At 43.6% G+C, this 19356-nt stretch overlaps 1 protein-coding gene across 2 annotated transcripts in view; it reads right to left on the bottom strand.

Moving 5' to 3' along the window:
- Positions 1 to 19356, bottom strand: part of RAB27B (RAB27B, member RAS oncogene family) — a 112625-nt gene that overhangs the window by 35718 nt on the left and 57551 nt on the right. The window contains exon 1 of one of the 2 annotated variants that reach the window (XM_080973682.1): positions 412 to 611. The exons of the other annotated variant lie outside the window; for it this stretch is intronic. The gene's annotated coding sequence lies outside the window, so the exon portion shown is untranslated. Of the gene's footprint in view, positions 1 to 411; positions 612 to 19356 lie in introns of those variants that run through there. 2 annotated transcript variants of the gene reach the window in all.

Below are 19356 nucleotides of genomic sequence, written 5' to 3'. Positions count from 1 at the left end.
AACACTGAGAAGAAGCAAACAGCAATGTGACTTGAGTTTTTTACAATCGCACCTAAAACCTCCATATGTAATTCTGCAGAAAAGGGGGGAGAGAACCCCTCCTGAGCTCCTGGGATCTCCAGCTGCTCAGCACTCAAACAAGTTGTTTCTGAATTGTTCTGCAAAAGTTTGGGCTCTGAAAACCTGGCTTACCATTAGCGCAGAAATCACAAAAAGGAAACCACAGGTAGTAAATAACAACAATAATACAAACTTGCCTGCTGTTTTCTTTCCAGGCCTGCTGCTACAGTGTATCTCCTGGTCGGATTTCCTTTCAGCAAAGCGACGGAGCAGTTAAACGATTCGCTGGTAAGGATCAGAGTGTGCGAACGCGTTTCAGAAAATAATACCCGGACACGACCTGAAACTTACCAGGGCGCGAAGTTTTTCTTTCCCGTGGATTTGGTGCCTGCTTACAGAGTCCGATGCTTGTTTCGCCTTCCCAAAAGACTCTCACCCGCCGCAGTCAACTCCTCATAAGCGAAAGAAAACCCCAAAGCAATCTAGCAATCCTTGGAAACATTGAAGAGCATGAAGGAAAGGGGAGGAGGACAAAGGAGTCCGGAAAAGTGGCGTTCCTCCCCCGCCAGCAGCGAAAGTCGGCTCGCTGTGCGCTCGGCACCACCCTCCAACTCTGAGCTCACAGAAGCTGCTCTCTGGAAAGGTTGATTGGAGAGGAAAGGCGTTCCCCGTGACCGTCCGCACGGACGTACTGTAACCCGGGCAGATCAGGCTGGCGACTAAGTCTCACACAGCGCTGGCAGCTAAGGCGAACTTGCTGCAACTTTACGCGCGTGTCTCTGTGTTTCTGTAATGACATTCGGTGAAAGGAATTGGCTATGTTGTGTTGCTGCGTCGAGTTTTAAAAGGATCCATTTTAGTGCCCAAAGTGGGAATATTATCTGTTCAGCTGGAGGCTATTGGTCTGTTTTGGCTGCTGTTCTGTAATACTTGGGTTTTTACCTGCTGCAGGCTGCCCTGAGAATTCTCTACTAACTAAGGAGATTAGAAAAACAACCCCCCCCCATTAAAATAAACCTGCAATCCTGCCCATTAAGCTGGGAGTAAGTTTCATTGAACTCAACAGGGCTTACTTCTGAGTAGACTGTATATAGGCTTGCACTGTGAATATATACTTATTTAAGGATTTTTAAGTTGCAACCTCTGCCAGAAAACAGCAGCCAAAGAGGAATAAAAATGAACGTCAAAATGTGACTACAGATTAACTAGGTTTAGGTCCCAAACCTGTTTTCATTGAGAGGGTCATAGACTAACTGAATTGTAGAGATGGAAGGGACCCTGAGGGTCATCTAGTCCACCCCTCCCCCAATACAGGAATCTAAACTAAAGCATCTATGACAGGTGACCATCCAAGGAAGGGGAGTCCACAACCTTCCGAGGGAGACTGTACCATTGTCAGACAACTCTGTCAGAGTCAGGTACAGTGATGCAGATAGGTAATTTTAGATAATGGTTTTATGTGGGGTGGGTAGGGGGCTCCCTTACTTCAAAATGTGGTGTGTTGGCCCTGTTGCATTTGGGGACTGTTGTGCTCATTCTGCTGAGTACTGATAACCCTGCCCTGATAACACCTCGTTAGCAATGGGGTGTGTGAAGTAATAATACATAGCCGTCCTGTGGTGCAGCAATAAAACTGCTAGCACATTTGCAAAGCTAAGCAGGGTCCGGTATGGTTTCAAATTGGATGGGTGACCACATGCTGAGATACCTTCTTTGAGGGGCTTAGACTAGACGACCCTCAGGATTCCTTCCAGCTCTATAATTCTATGAATGTAGTTAAGACATCGGCAGAGAGGAAATATAAAGTTGAACTGATTCACAACTTCTAGTATGGTCACCCATGTTCTTTCATATGAATGAACAATCCCTGGTGCAGCATTTGGTGGGACCTTTTGGAAAGCTGTGGCTGCAAGACTGAAGGAAGAGGGCACCCCTCCCGCCTCAAAATTAAGGATGGGTGGGAATCAGACCTCCCCCCTTAGTTCTGTCTGATTGGCACTGCAGCATAACAGTAACTGCCACTGACTTTGTATGAGTAGCTGTAATAAAAGTCAGTAATCAGTAGTTCGGACGCAAGTCCAAAGTTCAAAACTGTTGTCCAAAAGTAGCTAAATAATTTGGAAGTAAAATGTAGATGTCCCTGGTAGGGAGAGAGAGAGAGAATGTTTCTGCTCCAACAACAACAACAACAACAACAACAACAAATACCCCACCCATCTGGCTGGGCTTCCCCAGCCACTCTGGGCAGCTTCCAACAAAATATTAAAATACAGTAATGCATCAAACATTAAAAGCTTCCCTAAACAGGGCTGCCTTCAGATGTCTTCTAAAAGTCTGGTAGTTGCTGTTCTCTTTGACATCTGGTGGGAGGGCGTTCCACAGGGCGGGTGCCACTACCAAGAAGGCCCTCTGCCTGGTTCCCTGTAACTTGGCTTCTCGGAGTGAGGGAACCGCCAGAAGGCCCTCGGCGCTGGACCTCAGTGTCCGGGCAGAACGATGGGGGTGGAGATGCTTCTTCAGGTATACTGGACCAAGGCCGTTTAGGGCTTTAAAGGTCAACACCAACACTTCGAATCGTGCTCGAGAAGCACAATACAGTACTTATATGTAACTGTAATGTTAATTTCTTCCTGAAGAGGTCACATGCATTGCCATCTATGGGTGATTTGGCAAGCTTACCAACACGGATGGCAAATAAAAACAACTCAACCCCTGATGAACTGAAGAAGCGTATAAATTAGGCCACCTACTGAATGTTGGATCAGAAATTTCCATGCTCTAAGCCCACCCCTAGCCCAGTTGTCCAATTTATGCACAAGCTACATAAGCTTTCTAGGTATCATCCTCCTTCTTTATACAGACTAGTGTTGTGCTGGAATAATAATTAATAAAAACAATATCCATTATTGTGTGTGACATATTATGTCCGAATTATATAAACCTGAGATGATTGGTCCTGTTGACCCCAGGCTTGTCTACTCTGACTGGAAGCCTGCTCTGAGGTGTCAGGCAGAAGTCCTACCCAGTCCTGCTACCCTGGATGGTTTTAACTGGATATACTAGGGACTGCACCTAAAATTTCCTGAATGTGAAGCAGTACCACCATGCTGTGATCCTTCCCCATTAAAGCTGGCTGAGGATACAGATCCAGAATAGACCCAGCATTGAAGAACGGTAATTACGAATCCACATTTGGCTTAAAGTAAATCGAGCACAAGGAGTTCTATCACAGCATTTATTGCTATAAAAACCAAATTAACCTGGATGCATGGCTGATGGGAAAACAAGCACATTCACCCTCTTTCAAATTCTGCTTGGAGATTGCCTGCCGTATATCACAAGAACTATATTTGGTAACAATGAAATATTGTTTCTTTACCTTTCTGAATATTTAAGGGTTATAATCCTTTCCCACAACGTAACATCCTTATAAAAGAAATGTTTTTAAAATGTTCTCATACTTCTAAATTGTTTGCACTGACAGAGCAATCTGCTTAGCGCTATGCTGAATTCTTCCCTAGATAACTGAAATATTTGTCACTGGTAAGTGTAGCTATTTTTTAAAGCGACAGCAACCATTACTGAAGGGATCCTGTCTAATGCAGATTATGAACACAACTTTAATGAGAACTGCCTATACCTCCTTGTGCATTTCCTCATGCCTAACAATGAAACAATGAACCGGTAGGGATGGATGAATCGTTCTATTTCTGGTCCATGACAATGATGCATGCTTCATTGATAAATCCACTCTGCCCCATTTTTTTTGGCATTAATCTGCTTTCTAAAATTCACATGCAAATTACACATTTAAACACGCATGGCATGCATTTCTAAAAATATTTAATTCCATAGCACACATTTTTGGCACATTTTTCAAGCCAAATAACAACGCTGCAAAATTCAGAGAAGTGCAAAATCGAAAGGATGGTTATATACCAGTCAACACATTCGTCTGAGAGGCAGGGGTCAGGGGTCAGTTCACAGAGGAATTCACAGAAATAGGAGCCCTTATGCATAGTTAGTATTAAGTAATCTGAATGTGAACTCCTATGATGGGTTTGCGACACCCTGTCCTGTTGTCATACTATTAGTTCACAAGCCTGGTTCCCCCACTCCTGTGAACTGTTGAAGCTTTAGATGTCCCAGAAAGATGGGGCAAAAATAACTTTTATAACCACTTGCATAATACGGCATCACACGACAAGCAAGCAACAGCCAAATCAGCATGCAAATAGGGTTATACAAGTAGGACTCAAAACAAGAGGCTCCAGTTCCATGTTTTAGTCAGTTGGCTATGTCCTCCATCGACTCCACTCCTCTTTCCTCCTGGCCTTTTTGTCATCCTTCTGCAAGAGTCAGCCAGCATTGCGTGACCCCACTGAACAAGCTTGGTCCACATTTGGATGTTTTGGGAAGTTCCCTCCAAATGGTTGTTTTCTCTAAAGATTTCCACGTGTGTACTTCTGCAAATTTTGGTGTTTTCCTCAGCCTACTGATACCTCCCTCTTGCTTGAAGATGGCTCCATCTTGGCTACATAAGAAATGGCACTCAGTTGCGAACATCAGAAATGGAGGGGATGATATGGAAACATATTCCTTTTTACTTGTAAAAAAAAAAAGGAACGGCTTGAAACCATGCAATTATCAGGTGGATGAATGGGTCATTGTCATGGGTCACCATTTTGTATGGTATCAGTTTGTTTGCTTTAATGTACTTGCTAGTTTTTGTTTCTTACTGTTTTGCTGGATTTTTGGTACATCACCTTAAGACAGTTGTGTAGAAGGTGATTAACAAATTACAATGGTACCTCGGGTTACATACACTTCAGGTTACAGACTCCGCTAACCCAGAAATAGTGCTTCAGGTTAAGAACTTTGCTTCAGGATGAGAACAGAAATTGTGCTCCGGCGGCGTGGCAGCAGCAGGAGGCCCCATTAGCTAAAGTGGTGCTTCAGTTAAGAACAGTTCCAGGTTAAGTACGGACCTCTGGAACGAATTAAGTACAACCTGAGGTACCACTGTAATAAGAAGAACGATAAATATCACGTAACACTGATTGCTTTTTATTGCTCCTGGTATTTACCGTATTTTTTGTTCTATAAGACTCACTTTTTCCCTCCTAAAAAGTAAGGGGAAATGTGTGTGCATCTTATGGAGCGAATGCAGGCTGCGCAGCTATCACAGAAGCCAGAACAGCAAGAGGGGTTGCTGCTTTCACTGCGCAGCGATCCCTCTTGCTGTTCTGGCTTCTGAGATTCATTCAGAATATTTTTTTTCTTGTTTTCCTCCTCCAAAAACTAGGTGAGTCTTGTGGTCTCGTGCGTCTTATAGAGCGAAAAATACGGTATATCCCATTTTCATCTAAAAACACTCCCAAATCACAATAGAATATTGAAACATACACACAAATTTAAAAATATCAAACTTGAGACAAGAGCTTTTTCGCCAGCCAGAACTCTCAGGTGGGTGACATTGCCATTCTAAGAGAACAAGGGAGGTGTTCATAGGGAGCTCTGGCACCTCTTTTTCTAGAAAAATAGCACTGGCTGAGGACATGAACTGGCTGCAGCTACAGAGCCAGCTTGCTTCATTGAGTCTAGCTTTGGATTCTCCAAGAAATGCAATCTCTCTAGGAGATAAGGAGTCACCTTCACATGACAAGCTAACTATACAATGTACCACCCTGGGCTAACAGCCACATAAACCTTCTTTGCTGACAAATCAGAATTCCTCTTGCTGCATTCTTGAAAAGACTCCAGCTAAACAGGTTGGCACTTGTACAGATGTTATCAGCCATTGTTTGCTTATTTAGCACATGGATTTCCCTATTTTTCTATCATGGAACTCCTATCTGAAACCCTTCTAGTCTATGTAGACAAAGCGGTACCTAGTGTCCAATGGGAGTGGCAGGGCAGAAACAGGGCCGGCCCTCCCATGATGTGGGCTGAGGCAGCTGCCTCAGGAGCAGCAGCCACCAGGGGAGAGGAGGAGTCCTGTGCATGTTTGCTGCTTGCTCCCTCACTAACAAATAAGGTTTTATAAGTATGATCTAGAGAAGCATGTGCTTAGCTATAATAATATAGAAAGAAAGAGTCACCAAAAGGGCGAATCACGTTTTAGCCATCAATTTGGAAAAAGCATTTGTAGGAACCATGGGGTTTTAAATAGAATAAATAGCAATAAGAATGAGCAATCTAAAAATGCATACGGAGAAGTACACCTGAAAAGAAATAAAAGATTCTTTTCTTTGGACGCTGCCAAAAATGCTCAGATGTCGCAAAACACTGATAAAATTATGGACTAACATGCCATGCCTTGATAAATACCTTGAGAGATAAAACTGATTAAACATATAGCTTGTCATGTAAAAATATGAGGAAGCCAGTATCAAACTTGGTGCTGTGAAGGTATTCATTAATGTTGCCCGTTAATTAATCCCAAGACTTAAGTATTAGATAGTGTTGGGAGCTAGAAAGAACAGTAGTGAAATAGGCACCAGTCAATCAAAATCCTGAATGCACCATATAATCATCCAACCCTTGAGCTGCTTCAAAGGCTGAGAGGAGCCCATCAACCTGCAACTACAATTTGAGACTGCTGGGTGAGCCAAGGTAGCTGTTGTAGTCGGATCTCAAAAATGAGCTATGCCTCTATAAGCTGATGATTACTATGGGGTTTATTTGAAACAGGGAATTGACCCGGCTTTGAAGTGTTGCTTTGAGCAAGTCAAACAAGATTCAATTTGTTGCTGCTTTTTTATATATTAAAGGAGGACTCTAAATTTAAGCATCTCTTTGGATAGACAAATTGCCTCAGAATAACCCAATGCACAGAATCTATTTCTAATCAGAAAGAGCTCTCCAAAGACAAACAAGAAATATGAAGTCAAGCAAGGTCACAAAGTAACAGGCTGCCATCTTGCTGAGCTTGTGCTAACCACCTAATGTTGACTTAATTAACTTTCCGATAGTATTAATTTGCTGTAGTAAGCTTCTTTAACACCCTCACCTTCATCTTCAGCTGCAATGATGTCTATCTACAATTGCTCACAGTCATCCTTGCCTTCCATCATTCTTCCACTCTGCTCTCAGACCGACTGTAAGCTTCTTGGGGCAGGAACCACCTTTTTGTTCATGCTGTATGTAAATAACCTCAGTAGTATCTAGACGTGCACAGATATGCCCAGTATACCTGAAGGAGCATCTCCACCCCCATCGTTCTGCCTCGACAATGAGGTCCAGCTCCGAGGGCCTTCTGGCGGTTCCCTCACTGCGAGAAGTGAGATTACAGGCAGAGGGCCTTCTCTGTCTGGGAATAAACAACTATCTGACTTTTAAAAGACAGCTGAAGGCAGCCCTGTTTAGGGAAGTTTTTAACATTTGATGTTTTATTGTGTTTTTAATATTCAGTTGGGAGCTGCCCAGAGTGGCTGGGGAAAACCAAATCCAGGCATATGGGCGGGGTATATATTAATAATTATAATTATAATTATAATTAAATACCTGTTTTTAAGAATATTTTTAACACCTCTATTTGTCTTTTATTGATAATTTTAACATTTATCTTTTTGTAAACTACTTAGTGGTTTTATTACAATAAATGGTATATAAATGTCGTGAAATGAAACAAATAAAACATGGTCTGTTTATCTTCCACTCCTGACCATATCACTGATGCAGGCAAGCAGTGGCATACCTTGGAACCTCAAATTTCAGGGGCACCCTGTGTGACACCCAAATCCATACTCTCCAACATTTCTCCAATGAAAATAGGGACATCCTAAGGAAAAGTGGGACATTCTGGGATCAAATCAGAAACCGGGATGGTTTCACTAAATCAGGGATGTCCCTGAACAATATGGACACTTGGAGGTTGTGGAATAGCCTTCCCAAGGAAAATCACTTGGCAACATTTTTGCAGTCTTTGAGCTGCCAGATGAAGGCCTTGCTTTTCACCCAGTGCTTTTAAAAATGGGAGGTAACCTCTTTTTTCAAAAATCTGTTCTTGATTTTGAGATGCAGCAAGTTCATTTTCTTTGCCTTATGAAGCTGAACATTAAACTGAAAGAAGGAAAACTAAAATAAATGAAAATGGCAAACTAAAACTGCAGTAAACTGTGCTTGTGCTGCAGTTTGAACACAGTGCATTAATAAAAAATGGGAAATTGGCAGATTGGTGCAGTGAAGGCTTCTGAAGCATTGGTGGAATACTATTTAGAAATGGACTGGTTGTGAAACTCTTGAAATGCCACTACAGCAAAGACAAAAGGTAGACTTAATAGCATGCTTGAAGGGACACGGGTGGCGCTGTGGTCTAAACAACTGAGCCTAGGACTTGCCGATCAGAAGGTTGGTGGTTCGAATCTCCACGACAGGGTGAGCTCCCATTGCTCAGTCCCTGCTCCTGCCAACCTAGCAGTTCAAAAGCATGTCAAAGTGCAAGTAGATAAATAGGTACGTCTCTGTCGGGAAGGTAAACAGCGTTTCCATGCGCTGCTCTGCCACATGACCTGGAAGCTGTATGCCAGCTCCCTCGGCCAGTAAAGCGAGATGGGCACCGCAACCCCAGAGTCGTCCACAACTGGACCTTATGGTCAGGGGTCCCTTTACCTTTAATAGCATGCTTAGCAGTCTTCTTCAAGAATGCCTTTGCTTTATCCACAACACCTGAAAACTAGTACCTCCCTTAATAGCATACTGTCAACAGCTACTAAAACTCCCAATCAACTGGCAGTTTCCCCTCACTGAACATCCGGCACATGTTTTTCACCAGAACTGCTTCATGAAATATTCTTGCAGCCTTGTTAAAAGTAGCTACAATTACACTATCATTTTCCCTCTCTTGCTCCCCTCCTCCGTTTGGTTTCGTTCGAGTGCAAACTCAAGTAGCAAATGAAGAGATTTGCTCTGGTCTATTAAATCCAAGGACCGCCAATTACTTATAGGCCTCATTTCTTGTCTCTCCAGATTGGTGCATTGAAGGTGAGCACTAGAGGAAGACCAGGAAATGGAGCAGATCTTCAGCAGAAGATCTTCGGAATTTATCCTGTTTTGAATGAAACTGAATTGTGGAACTGCAACAGAAAGAGGGAATTAATGCCTCTTCCAAAGGCATGATTAAAAGAGACGGGGCAGACCTGCAAACAGGAGCTTCTGGTTCCCTCCCCCCTGAAAGTTAAGAGCAGCTTCATAGCTGAGAGGAAGACTCCACCACCTTACACACAACTGGGCTCAATGTCTGCTGTGAGGAGGCTGCTATGTCGGAGCAATGATTCTTCAACATCAATTTTGTTGGACTGGTCATGTTGTGTGGATGCCTGATTATCGTCTTCCAAAGCATCTACTCTATTCCAAACTTAAAAATGGAAAGTGTAATGTTGGTGGTCAACAAAAGATGTTTAAAGACTCTCTCAAGGCAAATCTAAAAATATGTAGTATAAACACTGACCATTGGGAAACACTGGCCTGCAAGTGCTCCAGTTGTAGAACAGCCTTTACCAAAAGTGTCATGGGCTTTGAAGACACTCGAACTCAGAATGAAAGGGAGAAACATGCTAAGAGGAAGGCACGCTTGACAAACACTCACTGTGATCAACTCCTGCCTGGAAACTTATGTCCCCACTGTGGAAGGACGTGTGGATCCAGAATTGGCCTCCACAGTCACTTACGGACACACTGTTAAGACCATGTTCATGGAAGATTATCTTACTCGGCTATGAGTGATCTTCAAAGAAGAAACTGTGCTCAAATAGATCCCCTACATGCTTAGGGACTCTGCACAACCTCTTTTCTTTGTCTAGAATCTCCATATTCAGAGCAAGTGCGGTGCTGAAGAGCTATCACTTTTTTTGACTGCTTGCAGGCTTCCGAGAAGCATAATCCTCAGGTGGCACAATGGGTCAGTGCATCTGGCTGTTAACCAGAAGGTTGTTGGTTCAAGCCCAGCCAGGGCTGGCTTTTGGCAGGATTCCTGCATTGCAGCAGGTTGGACTAGATGGAGATCTGGGTTTCTTCAAACTCTACAATTCTATAGTACTATTATTTGGTTAGCCATAGTGGGAAAACAGGATGCTGGATTTGATGGACCAATGGCCTGATTCAGAAGGGGTCTACTCAACTTTCTTGGTTATGGTTACCAGATTTTTTTCAATGAATCCGGGGACACTTTTTTTTGTGTTTTTAAGCTGAGTAGCAACAGGGAGTCAGCAGTGGAGATGGTGAGGCAAAAGACCCTGGGCCCAAGCACACATGCATATTGTATAAAAGTGCAAAGCCCTTTTTTTGCACCCTGTGAAACATAAATGCACAGAGTTTTTAAAAAACTGGGCAATGGCGCACCACCCGCCTGTGACTCCTGAGCCTCCCCCGATCTCCTGCTCCCTTCCCCCTTTGTTTTGGCTGATCGGGGGAGGCTTGGGAGTCGTGGGCAGGCAACTGTTGCCCAGTTTTTTAAAAAAACTGTGCATTTATGTTTCACAGGGTGCGAAAGAAGGGCTTTGCATCTTGCCTGGCAGAGAAACTGCATGCCCTGTGCTCCTCCTGGGCAACGCCCGCCCGCCCATGACTCCCGAGCCTCCCTCGATCTGTCAAAACCAAGGGGGAAGGGGATCTGTACCACCAGATGTCCCCAGTTCCTCCTAGGCAGTGGTGGTGGCAATGAGCAGCTCCTGAAGCCAGCCAGAGCCAACTGCACTACCAGGCTGGCTCCGGGCTGCTGAGGCTGATGCTGCCACATTTCCTGGGGACAGATTTGCAAATCTGGGGACATTCTGGGGACAGAATTTGTCCGGGGACAGATTTGCAAATCCTGGGACTGATTTGCAAATCCGGGGACGTATGGTAACCCTATTCTTGGTGCCCAAGACTGAACAGAAAAATAAGGACTATGAAACACACACAGCCTTTCTGAGATTACAATGGGATAGTGATGATGGCACCACTGACTTTTCCAAGTTGCTATGATTCGACTTTGCTGGTCACAGAGATAAGAACAGGAAGATAAATTCCTCACAGTGCAAATTAATATGCAGAACATGATTGAAATGGAATTATGAGATGTTGTGGGGATGGGGGGGCGATAACTGGAAATAGAGCTATGACTAATTCTTTGAAAGGACTGTGAGATAGTACATCTTAACAAAGTCACGCTAATCAGCTGTTGTGTGCTAGTACTACATGGCAACATGTTGCAAAGTATAATGAGCAAACTTGACCTCCCTGTCAATGCGTCAGCAGGGATATGATTCAGTTGCCTGTCGAGATGCTAGGTGCTTGTGTACTGCAAGCACTGAACAAGCCATCCTCAATGCACAGCCAAGCTATACAATTCTTGGAACTGTCGAAACTGACTGTTTCCATCTCATCCTGTTGACCCGTTCTGCCACTTGAACCAAGGAGCGCTGCGATCTGACAAGAGGAGAAGCCCTGATCCCTGTAAATGTCCATCTGCTGTCAGGTTCCCAAACGCACATTTCATGGTGGGAGAACTGGAAGTAGAGAAGGATACCATCTAGGAGTTGGTTCTGATGTTATTGTTTAAATACTTTGCTACAAGCTGCCCCAGAGACCTGTTATGTGTTGGGTGTTTTAAATCAGGGCCTTTTTTCAGCCAGAACTCACCGGAACTCAGGCTGGATCTTGACACATAAAAAAACACACGTTTCAGTTAAATGCATTGTAAACTTTATAAAGGGAAAATCACGTTGGCGAAAGACAGGACTCCACAGCGCCATCTGGTGTCACAGTGTTATAACGCATACAAAGCGCCTTTTCTTTACAATTGTAGCTGAGCCCTCAGTTCCAGCACCTCAGGTGGGTGACATTGCCATTAAAAGAGAACAAGGGAGGCATCCATGGTGAGTTCTGGCACACCTCTTTTTCTAGAAAAGTAGCACTGTTTTAAATCAATATATTGTTATAGGTTCTGGGTGCCACAGTTTGTGGGCGCAAGTCATCCATAATTCTTGGATTTAGTAAAAGTTAGAATTGACCATGGTTTGATTAAACTGCACCAAATATGGAAATCCCTGGGCACAGCTTATGTTGCTTTTTGATGCAATATTACAAACTAGCTTCCATCTGATTTGAAGACGTAAACTGCGGTTAAGCTGAGATGTGTAATCTGAAGGCAACCCTGTATCAGAATTTTTTTAATGTCTAAATGTTTTACAATTTTTTATGTGCTCTAAACTGCCCAGAGTGGCTGGGAAAACCCAGCCAGATGGGTGGGGTATAAATAATAAAGTTGTTGTTGTTGTTGTTGTTGTTGTTGTTGTTGTTGTTGTTGTTGTTCCAGGCATCTATTGCACATGTGCAGATGATGGCTTCATTGGATGGGAGTTTGGGGCAGTTGCGGGTTTGGAGAAACTAAGCAGGTGAGGTGCATACGGCAATGCAAAACATGAAATGCGGCGAGTGAAAGCGACCTTGCTGCGTTTTATTCGCTAATGTGTACATGCCCTCAGAAAACTGAGAGACACTATTCAAGGAGCAGTTAAACGGGACTATCTATCACTAATCCCCAAAGAAACAGGTTGAACCTACGAGGAGGGAATTTTAAATAATGTTTCTGAGAACTTTGCTGAGCTGGATTTACTTGTGAGTAAACATTATTGGACAACCTTGGCCTGAGGGAGGAGCATTGCTAGACAATATGGCACTTATGAGTTCACGTGGCATCTCCATTTTAATTCCACACGCATCTCATGGCAGAGAAGCCATGTCTCTGTAGCACTAAAGGGCCCTAGATGACCTTTGGATTCCGCCTGTTCCAGTGATTTTTATTTAATATTTTTTCCATCTCCCTCTGTAGATGAAAGCGTTTGGAATCGCACGCACCTGAGTGCTTTCCCTTTTTAAGGCAGATGGCCTGCATAAAGATAAAAGGCAGGATTGAAAAGGATTAATTAGCATCTACCAGAGAGGAATGCAAAGGAGGGAAAATAGTTCATTAATATTCATTCATGTTTAAATGCGCACTTCCATTCCACCCTATTTGTGCCTCTGGCAGAGCAGCATTTCCACAAACAGTCTGACTGACGAGGGATTTGCCACTCAAAGTCTCTGGGAGAGGGATGTGAATATTCATAAACGGTACTGAAGAAAAGTAACACTTTAATCTACCACAGATTGAGTTAGGAGTGAATCTGCCACATAAATGAAAACTGTGGGTGTGTATGCACACACACACACACACACACACACACAGAGGAAAAAGAAATATCAGGATACAACGAACTCTTAAATACTGAACTCTGAACCCCATATCTTGAAAACAGGACAAATCTGTATGTGAGGGTGTGGATATTCATGTATCCTTACATTTATTTCCCACCTTTCTTCAAAGAAGCTTAGGTAAGGAGTCAGTCTTTCTGCAGACACACAAATGCACCGTTTTATTCTTACTACCCTGTGAGGTAGGTTAGGTTGGAAGACAGTAACAGGCTCAAAATCATCCGTATTTTAAAAGAGATGTTTTAACGCAGAAGTGGAGAATCACTTAAGCCTCTCTTTGGGTGCTCAGCTGGAGGGGAGTGGTTCTTGCTAGTTTCACCAAACCTCAGAAGTGTGGGGAACGGCAACCTGGGAGAGGGCTTTCTCTGTGGAACTCCCTCGCCCCCAGAGGTGTGTGGCAGCACCACCGTTATTCAAATTTCACCACATGCTAAAGATGCACCACTTTACCATAGCCCTTGCCAATCACGACATTTTGTTTTATGGGCCCCATCTCTTTTATTTAATTCACACTGTTCTGTTTTGTTTGGAACCATCTTATACATTTCATTTGTTTCTATAATGCGCCCTGGGACCTTACAGTAAAATATGTTACCTGGAACTCCTAGGCTAAACAATACCGTTTGCACAAAGTAGAATAATCTTTCTCCTTTGTTATGACTGGGCATAGGATTTTCATCCTTCTATGTGTCCTGATGAGCATATGAAGTGATTTAGGATGCGACTGGTGAGGGTTGAAGAGGAATTGCTCATTAAAATCCAGATGGCAACGCTATCCGCCGAATGTGATTGTGAAACAAATCTCAAAAAATGGGGTCCGCTCTGTCTGGTTTTTATTTGCCTTTCTATCTTATAATGAGTCTAATATTTTGTGCACTACGAGGCCACACTGCCACAATATTAAGTCATTGCATGAAAATACTGAGGCGATCTAGCTGATGACAGATTATGGGAAGAAAAGCGTTTTGTGGTTTAAAATGGAAACAAAGACCTGGCTTCCACGCCTGATGTGCTGCTGTAAAACACAGTGAAACAGTAATACAGTAATAACTCTAACTTGCACCCACGTATATGAGACACTTTACATGCATGAGAATTTATGCACTGAGCTTTTTAAACGTGAAAGTTTCCATTTGGCTTCACAGATTACTTGTCAGAGGAGTGTCTCTAAGGTGTCGGACACCTCCAGCCTCCTCCTCCTCCAATTTCAACAGCTCAGACACCTCCTCCTTGTCCAGGGACATTGAAATGTCAGGACCAGCAGGAACAAACCTCACAGAGCCAACCCATTCAGCCGAGTAGCCTGTTTGACTTCAGCCATGTGTCCTGCTGATAGCTGTGCCTGGCCCATTCTTCAAAAGGAAAGTGCAGGGTTTGTCCCTTGTTGTATCAACATCTTAGCTTCTGCTTAGCAAGGTGCCCTGCTTCTTGTGCACCTGCTGAACCTTGGAACCTGTGCTTTGCCTTATGTAGCCATCTGATTTGAGCATTAAAGCCTATGGCAGGGCTAGCGCTTGGAATTCAAATTCTTCACCTGGTAGTGGAGACCAGGACATTTTATTATCTGTCAGCAACAAATGCAAAAATTGGAAGGCATTTCTTAAGTCAGGGGTAAGGAACCTCAAGTGATGAACCATTCTGGCTTCTCTATTTGGCCCTCAAATCTCTCCCCAGGCCACCCCACCCCACCGCCCTATGCCCTCCTCATGTGCTTTTGTCTTGAGCCGCAATGTCCTCTAATTTGCATGGAAAGAGGATGGAGGGGTTGTTGAGAAAGACCTTATTCTTGAATGGCTGGAATGTAGTCTACTGTGCAAACCTAAGAGTCATATCTGTCATACCACTCACACTTTGCTTCAAGCCTCACCCACCTCTGGCATGCAAGCCCCAGAAAGTTGTCTATGAAGGAATGTGGCCACTGGGCTCACAGGTTTCCTCACCCCTGTCCTAAGGGTTTCATTGGCCTCATTTCCTGTCCAAGCTTACCCCAGTGCAGTTCATGCTAGGTTTTCAATAGAAATACTGAATGAGATTGAGTGCTGCCATTGACCAGGATGATGTAGGCTGGAGATGATGTTCAATCAAGTATAATACAGATGAGTCATGGTTCTCTTTCCTTCCCTACCCTTCTCTACAATGATAATGTAGGTGGACAATGACTAATGTCAGCAAGAGAAAGCTCATCTAGTCACACTCATTTCAACTCAAATATATCACCTTTCCTTTTCCATAGCCAGTTTAGGATGATTCTTGCTTTCACTTATTCATCCACTGACATTAAGGGGATTTACTTCCAAGTAAATGTATTTATGTTGGGGCAGGATATGTCCTTTCTCTTTCTCCCAACTCCTCTTCAACAAGCTTTTGCTTTCTGCCTGCTCCTAGGCAAGGGGTGAAAACCATCGGAAATGTCCTGAAGGCTTAGATATCCTTCTCCCTTCCCATTTCCCACTGAGGGAAATAAAATAGAATTTCTTTCTTTCCAGAACATCTATGTCATGTGAGCCAAGAAAAATAGACCCCAAAATACAGCCTCTGGGTTTCAAATGGCTCATAGCTTTTGCAACAGAAATGCAAATAAAGGAAACACAACCAGAAGGCTTTTATAAAACAACTTCTTTCCCCCCTCCCATTTTAAACATTGACCAGCAAACCTTGGTGGGTGGTGGAATGCTCATGGTATTTATAGAGTCCATGTGCAGAAGTACAGTCTCTCTGTAGGAACTTTCCTTGCCCACAAAGTGACCAAACATATGAAGAGAGTAGCTTATAGATTGGTTCAAGAGTCAACATAAGATAACATAACCAGACTCTGGGCACTTGTAGCTGACCTGTTTGTTGAGCATTCACCCTGATTTATTGGCTTTTTAAAATGAGCATTCCTTTCGAATTGTTTGCAGGGAAGTTTCCAACACAAGTGTTATCCCACACCTTCCGGGGTATTTCCCTGTCACTTTCCTCATTGCAGAAAGTCCAAACTTTTGATAAAGTGAGTTTGTTGTGCAAGACCTCCCCATCAACTATAATTGAGCAACCTGAATTTGCCGGTACGTGATTGAATCCCACCTGAAGCTACTGATAGTCTAGAAGCACCTTCTGTGGGCATTTGGGAAATATCAGTTGGGTGCATTTTGGCTGAATTCAGATTGTATTTTCATATGGCAGCGATGTTCGAAAGTATGCACTTAAATTCACAGAGGTATCCATTCTTTCTACTGATACCTGCCTACCATATAATCCACAGCTTTCACAGAGAAAAAAAATCCAAGAGACCAACACTCTCGTCATAGCCGTCCACAGCGGGGGGAAGGGGAGCAGTCACCCCCTGGACGAACCATAATATCCAGATCCCCAGTCTTCATTTAAGAATAGAGTATGTTTCTAGCATATATCGAACCCAACGAAGGAGGCAGAACATACAGACACTATTCTTCTATGCTATTCTTCTAATTTTTGTGGGGGAAACTGGCCTGCTTTTGCCTTCAGTATTTAACATGACACGCGCGCCCTAGAAAAATTCCTGCAGATGCCTGTGACTCTAGTGGCAATCACCTGCAAATCACACGTGGGTAGGCAGGTGGTTAGAGATACAGAACATAATAAGAGCCCTGTTGGATCAGCTCAAACTTCCAAATACTCCATCATCCCGCTTCCTACGGTAGCCAGTAATCAGATGCCCCAAGTCACATAAGAATAGGCCACAAGTGGGATATAGTTATTCATGATAAATTAACATGTGCCATTAAGGTAAGATGGGGAATATGCAGGAGAAATGATTTTGAGGAGATATGGAGGGTGTTTGTAGAATGTGTACTGTTAAAACGGAAAGGGGTCAAACCATTGCAAGAGGTGTTGAAATTTTGGGAGGTGGGATAGTTACAATGGAATGGTCTCTGTGGGGTGGAGTGCACATTTTTGTTCTTATTTATTTATGATTATTACTTTGTCAAATAAAAATAAATAAATAAGAATAATGTATCAAATGTAAATAAATGTATAAAATACAGTGGGCCTTCCGGATACGAACTTAATTCATTCTGGGGGTCCGTGCGCAACCCGAAAAGTCCACAACAAGAAGCGCCGCTTCTGCATACACATGCGGCGTGATAGAGCACTTCTGCGCATGCACACGCAGCGAAACCCGGAAGTGTACACTTCCGGGTTTGCCGCATTCACAACCCGAAAGTTACGTTACCCGAAGGTAACGTAACCCGAGGTACCACTGTATAAATAAACCTTTTTATTCCTTTCCTCTTCCTGTTTCCCAGTTACTGTCAATGTTCAGGGGAACCATAGGAAACTGGTTGAAGAAAGTAATACCTTACTTATTTGCTTATTTGTTTTTTAAAACCCTTCATTGTTTGCATATGCAAAGACCTCACACAGCTTTGTTCCCGCTTCTAATTGGCCTAAGTAAAAAGGATTAGAGAGGTGAACCTTCAAAATTCAACAGGATTGACACGAATAATGGGTATTAGATAAAGCAGTTTGCGGAGGCTGGTTTGTTTGGCTCTCCCCACGGGAGTCCTTTGTATGCCTAACTGGGTTTCACTGAACCATGTTAATTTTTCAGTTGACACAGGCAGCCACAGATGAATCACTATTTTAATCTTTCAGGGAGATCCCTCAATGCAGCAGCCACAGCTACCTTAAGGAGAAAACCGGTCAGCGTCTCACCACTGATTTGAGTGAGAGGTGAACTGCACACATAAAATGTTGCAGACTGCTTAGGGCAAAGGATAAATATGACTCAAAAATTAAGCACAGATATTTATATAGTCCCATGCACTTTTCACCCTTCACCTGGGCCCTTCTTGCTAGGTCTGACGGAGGCATATCTGGGCACCCTTGCACAAGGAGATGTATCAGAGCCCCTGAAGCTGGAAGAGACCATGGACCAGAAAGTGAAAAAGTTTGCTTTTTGTCACCTTTTGTGCTCCGTCAGTGACTTCCTCCTCAGCATCAGGCTCTGCCCCTCCTCCCTCTCCTTTTCGCCTTCCATTGGTTCATCTGCCCTCCTGCCTCAACGCTGTACAAAGGAAGTTGCATGGATCTGCAGCTCCTTTGTGCATGACTAGAACGATGGCATTCCAATCACAGCAGTGGAGGCGCTCTTCTCCTCTTCTCTCACATTACGCTACCCACACAATTGGACAATCCATATGAATAGTTCTTTCCAAGAATTTAAGCATCTTAGGATCATGTAAAGTGGCTGAAAATGGGAATGATCCAGGGCCATCTATGCGTCTGTCTTTGCACTGGGCTCTCATAGTTCACCCTACAGGGCAGGGCTGGATTTAGGTTTGCTGAGGCCCTAAGCTACTGAAGGTAAAGGTAAAGGGACCCCTGACCGTTAGGTCCAGTCGTGGACGACACTGGGGTTGTGGCGCTCATCTCGCTTTTCTGGCCAAGGGAACCGGCGTACAGCTTCCGGGTCATGTGGCCAGCATGACTAAGCCGCTTCTGGCGAACCAGAGCAGAACACGGAAACGCCATTTAACTTCCCGCCAGAGTGGTACCTACTTATCTACTTGCACTTTGATGTGCTTTCAAACTGCTAGGTTGGCAGGAGCAGGGACCGAGTAACAGGAGCTCACCCTGTTGCGGGGATTCGAACCGCCCACCTTCTAATCGGCAAGCCCTAGGCTCTGTGGTTTAACCCACAACACCACCTTTATATGTCCAGCTGTCCTTTGTCAACAACAAATTGTCGCTGTTTTTTGTGTTGGATATATGCTATATGGTAATTTATGGACCTAATAGGTATCTAAAGCCCATATGCACATAACAAAATGTTTATTATCTTATATTTTGGAAATGTACATCCAGGGTTTTTTTCCCCTTTAAATTTTTTTTGGGGGCCCCAAAGGTGTGTGGCCCTAAGCTATAGCTTGTTTAACTTGTATGTAAATCCGACACTGATACAAGGTTCCAACCTCACTGAGAGGTGGTCCTCTGAAAGGTGATTAAGGGAAGAAGACTGAGAAGAAGCAGAGCTGTCTAAAGGAAAAGGAATCTTAAGAGTTCCCTACTGTTCTGATCATTTTGATTTGTATTTCT

Source organism: Podarcis pityusensis (assembly GCF_964106645.2).
Source record: "Podarcis pityusensis genome assembly, chromosome: 11".
NCBI lineage: Eukaryota > Metazoa > Chordata > Lepidosauria > Squamata > Lacertidae > Podarcis > Podarcis pityusensis.
Note: the sequence above shows the minus strand (reverse complement) of the source record. Positions and strands in the feature narration are given on the sequence as shown.